Source organism: Lolium perenne, chromosome 7 (assembly GCF_019359855.2).
Source record: "Lolium perenne isolate Kyuss_39 chromosome 7, Kyuss_2.0, whole genome shotgun sequence".
In the NCBI taxonomy this organism is placed as follows: domain Eukaryota; kingdom Viridiplantae; phylum Streptophyta; class Magnoliopsida; order Poales; family Poaceae; genus Lolium; species Lolium perenne.
Window position 1 is genome coordinate 46,000,426 of NC_067250.2, and position 10,064 is coordinate 46,010,489.

Sequence of the window (10,064 nt, forward strand, 5' to 3'; positions counted from 1 at the left end):
TCCATATCAGAGAGTGTAAGAAACATATGCTGAATTATAGGATTGAGATTAACAAATTTAGTTTCCAACATGTGTACTAAAGAAGCAGCAGCAATTTCATAAGTAGGAGCAAGTTCTACCAAGTGTCTATCTTCAAAATCTTCAGCTGTACTAACATGAGTGAAAAAATCTTCTATATTATCTCTTCCAATTATAGACCCTCGTCCTACCGGTATGTCTTTTAGAGTGTACTTAGGAGGAAACATGATGAAATAAACAAAAGGTAAATAAAGTAAATGCAAGTAACTAATTTTTTGTGTTTTTAATATGGAGAGCAAGACAGTAAATAAAGTAAAGCTAGCAACTAATTTTTTTGTGTTTTGTTTAAGTGCAGCAAACAAAGTAGTAAATAAAATAAAGCAAGACAAAAACAAAGTAAAGAGATTGGAAGTGGAGACTCCCCTTGCAGCGTGTCTTGATCTCCCCGGCAACGGCGCCAGAAAAAGAGCTTGATGCGTGCAGTTGACACATGTCCGTTGGGAACCCCAAGAGGAAGGTGTGATGCAGACAGTAGCAAGTTTTCCCTCAGAAAGAAACCAAGGTTTATCGAACCAGGAGGAGCCAAGAAGCACGTTGAAGGTTGATGGCGGCGAAGTATAGTGCGGCGCAACACCAGGGATTCCGGCGCCAACGTGGAACCTGCACAACACAATCAAAGTACTTTGCCCCAACGTAACAGTGAGGTTGTCAATCTCACCGGCTTGCTGTGAACAAAGGATTAACCGTATTGTGTGGAAGATGATTGTTTGCGAAGAACAGTAAAGAACAAGTATTGCAGTAGATTGTATTTCAGATGTAAAGAATAGACCGGGGTCCACAGTTCACTAGCGGTGTCTCTCCCATAAGATAAATAGCATGTTGGGTGAACAAATTACAGTTGGGCAATTGACAAATAAAGAAGGCATAACAATGCACATACATATATCATGATGAGTACTATGAGATTTAATCAGGGCATTACGACAAAGTACATAGACCGCCATCCAGCATGCATCTATGCCTAAAAAGTCCACTTTCAGGTTATCATCCGAACCCCTTCCAGTATTAAGTTGCAAGCAACAGACAATTGCATTAAGTATGGTGCGTAATGTAATCAACACAAATATCCTTAGACAAAGCATCGATGTTTTATCCCTAGTGGCAACAGGACATCCACAACCTTAGAACTTTCTGTCACTGTCCCAGATTCAATGGAGGCATGAACCCACTATCGAGCATAAATACTCCCTCTTGGTGTCACAAGTATCAACTTGGCCAGAGCCTCTACTAGCAACGGAGAGCATGCAAGAACATAAACAACATATATGATAGATTGATAATCAACTTGACATAGTATTCAATATCCATCGGATCCCAACAAACACAACATGTAGGATTACAAAGAAACGATCTTGATCATGATAGGCAACTCACAAGATCGAGCATGATAGCACAATTAGGAGAAGACGACCATCTAGCTACTGCTATGGACCCATGGTACAGGGGTGAACTACTCACACATCAATCCGGAGGCGATCATGGCGATGAAGAGTCCTCCGGGAGATGATTCCCCTCTCCGGCAGGGTGCCGGAGGCGATCTCCTGAATCCCCCGAGATGGGATTGGCGGCGGCTGCGTCTCTGGAAGGTTTTCCGTATCGTGGCTCTCGGTACTGGGGGTTTCGCGACGGAGGCTTTAAGTAGGCGGAAGGGTAGGTCAGGGGGCATCACGAGGGGCCCACACACTAGGGCCGCGTGGCCAGGGGCTGGGCCGCGCCGCCCTGTTGTGTGGCCACCTCGTGGCCCCACTTCTTATCCTCTTTGGTCTTCTGGAAGCTTCGTGTGAAAATAGGACCCTGGGCGTTGATTTCGTCCAATTCCGAGAATATTTCCTTACTAGGATTTCTGAAACCAAAAATAGCAGAAACAAAGAATCGGCTCTTCGGCATCTCGTCAATAGGTTAGTGCCGGAAAATGCATAATAACGACATATAATGTGTATAAAACATGTGAGTATCATCATAAAAGTAGCATGGAACATAAGAAATTATAGATACGTTTGGGACGTATCAGTTTCAAACATGGAAATTTCAAAAACATCCCAAAAGCTTCATTTTAGAGTGACTAAGAAGGATCCATGCATACCTTTTCATTTTCATGTTTTAAACTTGTTCAAATCTTGGTCAAACTTAGGATTTGACCAAGATTGAAATGGGCATACAAATACTTAGAAAATCATGTACGTATCTACCCCTAACCCTAAACTCTATCTTACGAAGTCAAGCATGAAGAGAAGTGGTTTATTTGGGTTTCAAACATGGAAATTTGAAGAACCCCCCAAAAGCTTCATTTTAGATTGACTAAAGGATCCAGGTCGGGATTACCTTTTATTTGCATGTTTTAAACTTGTTCAAATCTTGGTCAAACCGTACCTAGGATTTGACCAAGATTCAAATGGGCATAAAAGTTCAAAAAAATGAAAAACCAAAGAACATAGAGCCTTCTTACGTCATATAGTAAGCACACAAGTGTTGATAAACAAGGTCTAGACATATTCAAACCAGAAAAAAATCATGTATCTACCCCTAACCCTAAACTTTGTCTTATGAAGTCAAGCACGAAGAGAAGTCGTTTTGGATTTCAAACATGGAATTTTCAAAAACCTTCCCAAAAGATTCATTTTTGAGTGACTAAGAAAGATGCAGGCTTACCTTTTTATTTTCATGTTATAAACTTGTTTAAATATTGGTTAAACCTAGGATTTGACCAAGATCAAATGGACATAAAAATTCAGAAAAAATCAAAAAAATGAAAACCAAAGCACATAGTATTCTCATGTCACATATAGTAAGCATTCAAGTTGATAAACAAGGTCTAAACATATTCAAACAAGACAAATTATGTATCTACCCCTAACCCTAAACTCTGTCTTATGAAGTCAAGCATGAAGAGAAGTGGTTTTGTGTTTCAAACATGGAAATTTCAAAAACCTCCCAAAAGCTTCATTTTAGAGTGACTAAGAAGGATCCAGGCTTACCTTTTCATTTTCATGTTTTAAACTTGTTCAAATCTTGGTCAAACTTATGATTTGACCAAATTCAAATGGGCATAAAAATTGGGAGGAATGGTACATGAATTACAATTCAAGAAAACATAAGGTAACTTAAAATACTTGGATGCCCCAAAGATGTGTGGAAGCCCAAAACAATGGCAAAACATGTGCACACGCAGCATCCAATTCAAGTAGAACACATACCAGGCACCAATAGTTTGACCTAAATTTGAAATCAAAGAGAAGGTGGTTAGAAAAAATCGAAATTGGCAAAGCAAAGCATGAAATCATGAATTTGTGATGCACTATAGCTATGAAAAGTATAAAACAATGCATACCAAAATGATTTTTTTAGAGGAATACTAGTTCAACTTATTTAATTTTATATTAGTAGCCCGAAATCGAACCAGTAGTTGGATATTTTTGAACTTGATCTGTAGTAGTGGGCAAAACCCTAGATTAACCTATTTAATCATAGATTCGTAGGTCGATTTTTCTACTTTTTTATTATTACTATGCAGCACACGTGTGTTTGTCCATCCAGTGAAACTCGGAGGAAGAGGGATCACTCGGAAGGAGAGAAGAAGGGAGAGAATTATGGTGTCTGCCCTTTTTCGGGTGATGATGTTGACTGTTCTGCAGGTTTTGTCAGTGAGCAGGAGGTGCGAGCGAGCGAGTCGAGCGAGGCCGAGAATGAGAGATTTTTTTTTGTGAGAGGGACAACCGAATCCTGAAGGACCCAGAGACTTTCAGTACGCATCCTGATGAGTTTGCGTACCTACCGCACTTGGCTTGTGCTCACTGAAGTGTGGGACCTCACGCATGGGCACCACACGTAAGTGACAGACCTGTTGGTTTAAAAACTCGGTTGATTATTATACTACTCCTATGGATTCAAGGGTAGGAAAGCCAAGTTAACTCATTTACATGACATCATTTTTTCCATGAAGCCAAGTTAACTCATCTATCAATTGGTACATTTTGGAGTGACTAAGAAGGATCCAGACTTACTTTTTCATTTTCATGTTTTAAACATGTTTGAATCATGGTCAAACCTATGATTTGACCAAGATTCAAATGGGCATAAAAATTCAAAAAAATCAAAAAAAAAATGAAAAACAAAAGCACGTCGTCTTCTTATGTCATATAGTAAGCATTCAAGGTGATAAACAAGGTCTGGCATATTCAAACCACAAAAATCATGTATCTACCCCCTAACCCTAAACTCTGTCTTATGAAGTCAAGCACGATGAGAAGTTGTTTTGGGTTTCAAACATGGACATTTCAAAAACCCTCCCAAAAGCTTCATTTTGGAGTGACTAAGAAGGATACAAGCTTACCTTTTCATTTTCATGTGTTAAACTTGTTTAAATCTTGGTCAAACCTAGCTAGGATTTGACCAAGAGATTCAAATGGGCATAAAAAAATTTAAAAAAAATGAAAAACCAAAGCGCATGGTCTTCTTATGTCATATAGTAAGGCATTCAAGTTGATAAACAAGGTCTAGACATATTTAAACCAGACAAATCATGTATCTACCCCCTAAGAAGGATCCAGGCTTACACTTTTCATTTTCGTGTTTTAAACTTGTTCAAATCTTGGTCAAACTTATATTAGGATTTGACCAAGATTCAAATGGGCGTAAAAATACTTCGAAAAATCATGTATGTATCTACCCCGGCCTAACCCTAAACTCTATCTAACGAAGCTAAGCATGAAGAGAAGTGGTTTTGGGTTTCAAACATGGAAATTTGAAAAACCTCCTGATACGTCTCCGACGTATCGATAATTTCTTATGTTCCATGCCACATTATTGATGATATCTACATGTTTTATACACATTATATGTCGTATTTATGCATTTTCTGGCACTAACCTATTAACAAGATGCCGAAGAGCCAGTTGCTGTTTTCTACTGTTTTTGGTTTCAGAAATCCTACAAAGGAAATATTCTCGGAATTGGACGAAATCAACGCCCAGGGTCCTATTTTGCCACGAAGCTTCCAGAAGTCCGAGGGAGAGTCGAAGTGGGGCCACGAGGTGGCGACACACCAGGGCGGCGCGGCCCAGGCCCTGGCCGCGCCGGCCTGTGGTGTGGGCCCCTCGCGTCGCCTCCTGACCTACCCTTTCGCCTACTTAAAGCCTCCGTCGCGAAACCCCCAGTACCGAGAGCCACGATACGGAAAACCTTACTGAGACGCCGCCGCTGCCAATCCCATCTCGGGGGATTCTAGAGATCACCTCCGGCACCCTGCCGGAGAGGGGAATCATCTCCCGGAGGACTCTTCACCGCCATGGTCGCCTCCGGAGTGATGAGTGAGTAGTTCACCCCTGGACTACGGGTCCATAGCAGTAGCTAGATGGTCGTCTTCTCCTTATGTGCTTCATTGTTGGATCTTGTGAGCTGCCTAACATGATCAAGATCATCTATCTGTAATGCTATATGTTGTGTTTGTCGGGATCCGATGGATAGAGAATACTATGTTATGTTAATTATCAATCTATTACCTATGTGTTGTTTATGATCTTGCATGCTCTCCGTTATTAGTAGAGGCTCTGGCCAAGTTTTTACTCTTAACTCCAAGAGGGAGTATTTATGCTCGATAGTGGGTTCATGCCTCCATTAACTGGGACGGATGAGTAAAGTTCTAAGGTTGTGGATGTGCTGTTGCCACTAGGGATAAAACATTGATGCTATGTCCGAGGATGTAGTTATTGATTACATTACGCACCATACTTAATGCAATTGTCTGTTGTTTTGCAACTTAATACTGGAAGGGGTTCGGATGATAACCTGAAGGTGGACTTTTTAGGCATAGATGCATGCTGGATAGCGGTCTATGTACTTTGTCGTAATGCCCAATTAAATCTCACAATACTTATCATATCATGTATGTGCATTGTTATGCCCTCTCTATTTATCAATTGCCCGACTGTAATTTGTTCACCCAACATGCTATTTATCTTATGGGAGAGACACCTCTAGTGAACTGTGGACCCCGGTCCTATTCTTTACATCGCATACAATCTACTGCAATACTTGTTCTACTGTTTTCTGCAAACAATCATCTTCCACACAATACGGTTAATCCTTTGTTACAGCAAGCCGGTGAGATTGACAACCTCACTGTTTCGTTGGGGCAAAGTACTTTGGTTGTGTTGTGCAGGTTCCACGTTGGCGCCGGAATCCCTGGTGTTGCGCCGCACTACATCCCGCTGCCATCAACCTTCAACGTGCTTCTTGGCTCCTCCTGGTTCGATAAACCTTGGTTTCTTTCTGAGGGAAAACTTGCTGCTGTGCGCATCAAACCTTCCTCTTGGGGTTCCCAACGAACGTGTGAGTTACACGCCATCAAGCATATTTTCTGGCGCCGTTGCCGGGGACTGAAGAAAGTTACACCACAAAGATTTCTATCTCCCACGTCAACTGCACGCCAGCAGCATATTTTCTGGCGCCGTTGCCGGGGAGATCAAGACACGCTGCAAGGGGAGTCTCCACTTCCAATCTCTTTACTTTGTTTTTGTCTTGCTTTATTTTATTTACTACTTTGTTTGCTGCATTATATCAAAACACAAAAAAATTAGTTACTTGCATTTAATTTACTTTGTTATCATGTCTAGTCCTGTACTTGTTTTTATTTTCACTAGTTAGGCTTAATGGAAAACAACAAAAAAATTAGAGATCTTTATAGTATTTATCTTGAGTTAGGACATGAGGTGTTTGAAGAGAAAATTAAAAAACCTATGGAACTTTATATGCATGCTAATGGTAATGTTATTTGTATAAATGCTTTGAACACCATTGTTGCTAATGCTATGGAAGAATTTAAGCTTGGGGAAGCTAGTTGTGATATTTTTAATCCCCCAAGCATGGAGGAGAAATTTTACTTTGATGATACTTTACCTCCTATATATGATGTTTGCAATGATGAATATGATATTTTCAGTCCACCTACTATTGAGGAGAAAATTAATTATGATTACAATATACCTCCTACATATGATGATTATGGTGATGAGAATAATAATGATAGCTATCTTATTGAATTTGCTCCCACTACAACTAATAAAATTGATTATGCTTATGTGGAGAGTAATAAGTTTATGCATTTGGCTCATGACAAGAATGTTTTATGTGATACTTATATTGTTGAGTTTGTTCATGATGCTACTGAAAGTTATTATGAGAGAGAGAAACATGGTTATATGCATCTTAATAATATTAAGTTTCCCCTCTTTATGTTGAGAATCTTGAAGTTGCGCTTGTGTTGCCTTTCTATGCTTGTCACTTTGTTCTTCATGAATTTATTTGTGTACAAGATTCCTTTTCATAGGAAGTGGGTTAGACTTAAAAGTGTTTCTTATTTTCTTCTCTTTTGCTTCAACTCTTATTTCTTGCGAGAGTATCATTGAAATTACTGAGCCCATCTTAATGGCTATAAAGAAAGAACTTCTTGGGAGATAACCCATGTGTTTATTTTACTACAGCACTTTGTTTTATATTTGAGTCTTGGAAGTTGTTTACTACTGTAGCAACCTCTCCTTATCTTAGTTTTGTGTTTTGTTGTGCCAAGTAAAGTCTTTGATAGTAAGGTTCATATTAGATTTGGATTGCTGCGCAGTTACAGATTTCTTTGCTGTCACGAATTTCGACCTGCCTCTCTGTTGGTAGCTCAGAAAAATATGCCAATTTACGTGCGTGATCCTCAGATATGTACGCAACTTTCATTCAATTTGAGCATTTTCATTTGAGCAAGTCTGGTGCCATTTTAAAATTCGTCTTTACGAACTGTTCTGTTTTGACAGATTCTGCCTTTTATTTCGCATTGCCTCTTTTGCTATGTTGGATGAATTTCTTTGATCCATTAATGTCCAGTAGCTTTATGCAATGTACAGAAGTGTTAAGAATGATTATGTCACCTCTGAACATGTTAATTTTTATTGTGCACTAACCCTCTAATGAGTTTGCTTGAAGTTTGGTGTGGAGGAAGTTTTCAAGGATCAAGAGAGGGAAATGACGCAATATGATCAAGGAGAGTGAAAGCTCTAAGCTTGGGGATGCCCCGGTGGTTCACTCCTGCATATTTTAAGAAGACTCAAGCGTCTAAGCTTGGGGATGCCCAAGGCATCCCCTTCTTCATCGACAACATCATCAGGTTCCTCCCCTGAAACTATATTTTTATTCAGTCACATCTTATGTACTTTGCTTGGAGCGTCTTTTTGTTTTCGTTTTTGTTTTGTTTGAATAAAATGGATCCTAGCATTCATTGTGTGGGAGAGAGACACGCTCTGCTGTTGCATATCGACAAATATGTCCTTAGGCTTTACTCATAGTATTCATGGCGAAGGTTGAATCTTCTTCGTTAAATTGTTATATGGTTGGAATCGGGAAATGCTACATGTAGTAATTCTAAAATGTCTTGGATAATTTGATACTTGGCAATTGTTGTGCTCATGTTTAAGCTCTTGCATCATATACTTTGCACCCATTAATGAAGAAACACCTAGAGCTTGCTAAATTTGGTTTGCATATTTGGTCTCTCTAAAGTCTAGATAATTTCTAGTATTGAGTTTTGAACAACAAGGAAGACGGTGTAGAGTCTTATAATGTTTACAATATGTCTTTTATGTGAGTTTTGCTGCACCGGTTCATCCTTGTGTTTGTTTCAAATAACCTTGCTAGCCTAAACCTTGTATCGAGAGGGAATACTTCTCATGCATCCAAAATCCTTGAGCCAACCACTAAGCCATTTGTGTCCACCATACCTACCTACTACATGGTATTTCTCCGCCATTCCAAAGTAAATTGCTTGAGTGCTACCTTTAAATTTCCATCATTCGCCTTTGCAATATATAGCTCATGGGACAAAATAGCCTTAAAAACTATTGTGGTATTGAATATGTACTTATGCACTTTATCTCTTATTAAGTTGCTTGTTGTGCGATAACCATGTTCCTGGTGACGCCATCAACTCTTTGTTGAATATCATGTGAGTTGCTATGCATGTCCGTCTTGTCTGAAGTAAGAGAGATCTACCACTTAATGGTTAGAGCATGCATATTGTTAGAGAAGAACATTGGGCCACTAACTAAAGCCATGAATCATGGTGGAAGTTTCAGTTTTGGACATATATCCTCAATCTCATATGAGAACACTAATTGTTGCTACATGCTTATGCATTAAAGAGGAGTCCATTATCTGTTGTCCATGTTGTCCCGGTATGGATGTCTAAGTTGAGAATAATCAAAAGCGAGAAATCGAAAATGCGAGCTTTCTCCTTAGACCTTGTACAGGCGGCATGGAGGTACCCCTTTGTGACACTTGGTTAAAACATGTGTATTGCGATGATCCGGTAGTCCAAGCTAATTAGGACAAGGTGCGGGCACTATTAGTATACTATGCATGAGGCTTGCAACTTGTAAGATATAATTTACATGATACATATGCTTTATTACTACCGTTGACAAAATTGTTTCATGTTTTCAAAACCAAAGCTCTAGCACAAATATAGCAATCAATGCTTTCCTCTTTGAAGGACCTTTCTTTTACTTTTATGTTGAGTCAGTTCACCTATCTCTCTCCACCTCAAGAAGCAAACACTTGTGTGAACTGTGCATTGATTCCTACATACTTGCATATTGCACTTGTTATATTACTCTATGTTGACAATTATCCATGAGATATACATGTTATAAGTTGAAAGCAACCGCTGAAACTTAATCTTCCTTTGTGTTGCTTCAATACCTTTACTTTGATTTATTGCTTTATGAGTTAACTCTTATGCAAGACTTATTGATGCTTGTCTTGAAGTACTATTCATGAAAAGTCTTTGCTTTATGATTCATTTGTTTACTCATGTCATTTCTATTGTTTTTTTTTACCATGAAACTGTAGGGAAAAACCCCCACAGCATTTTATTAAAACCCAACCAACTGTACAGAAAGATATATACAAAGAAGAAAGAAAAAAAGAAAAAATTACAAGAGATTGTCAAT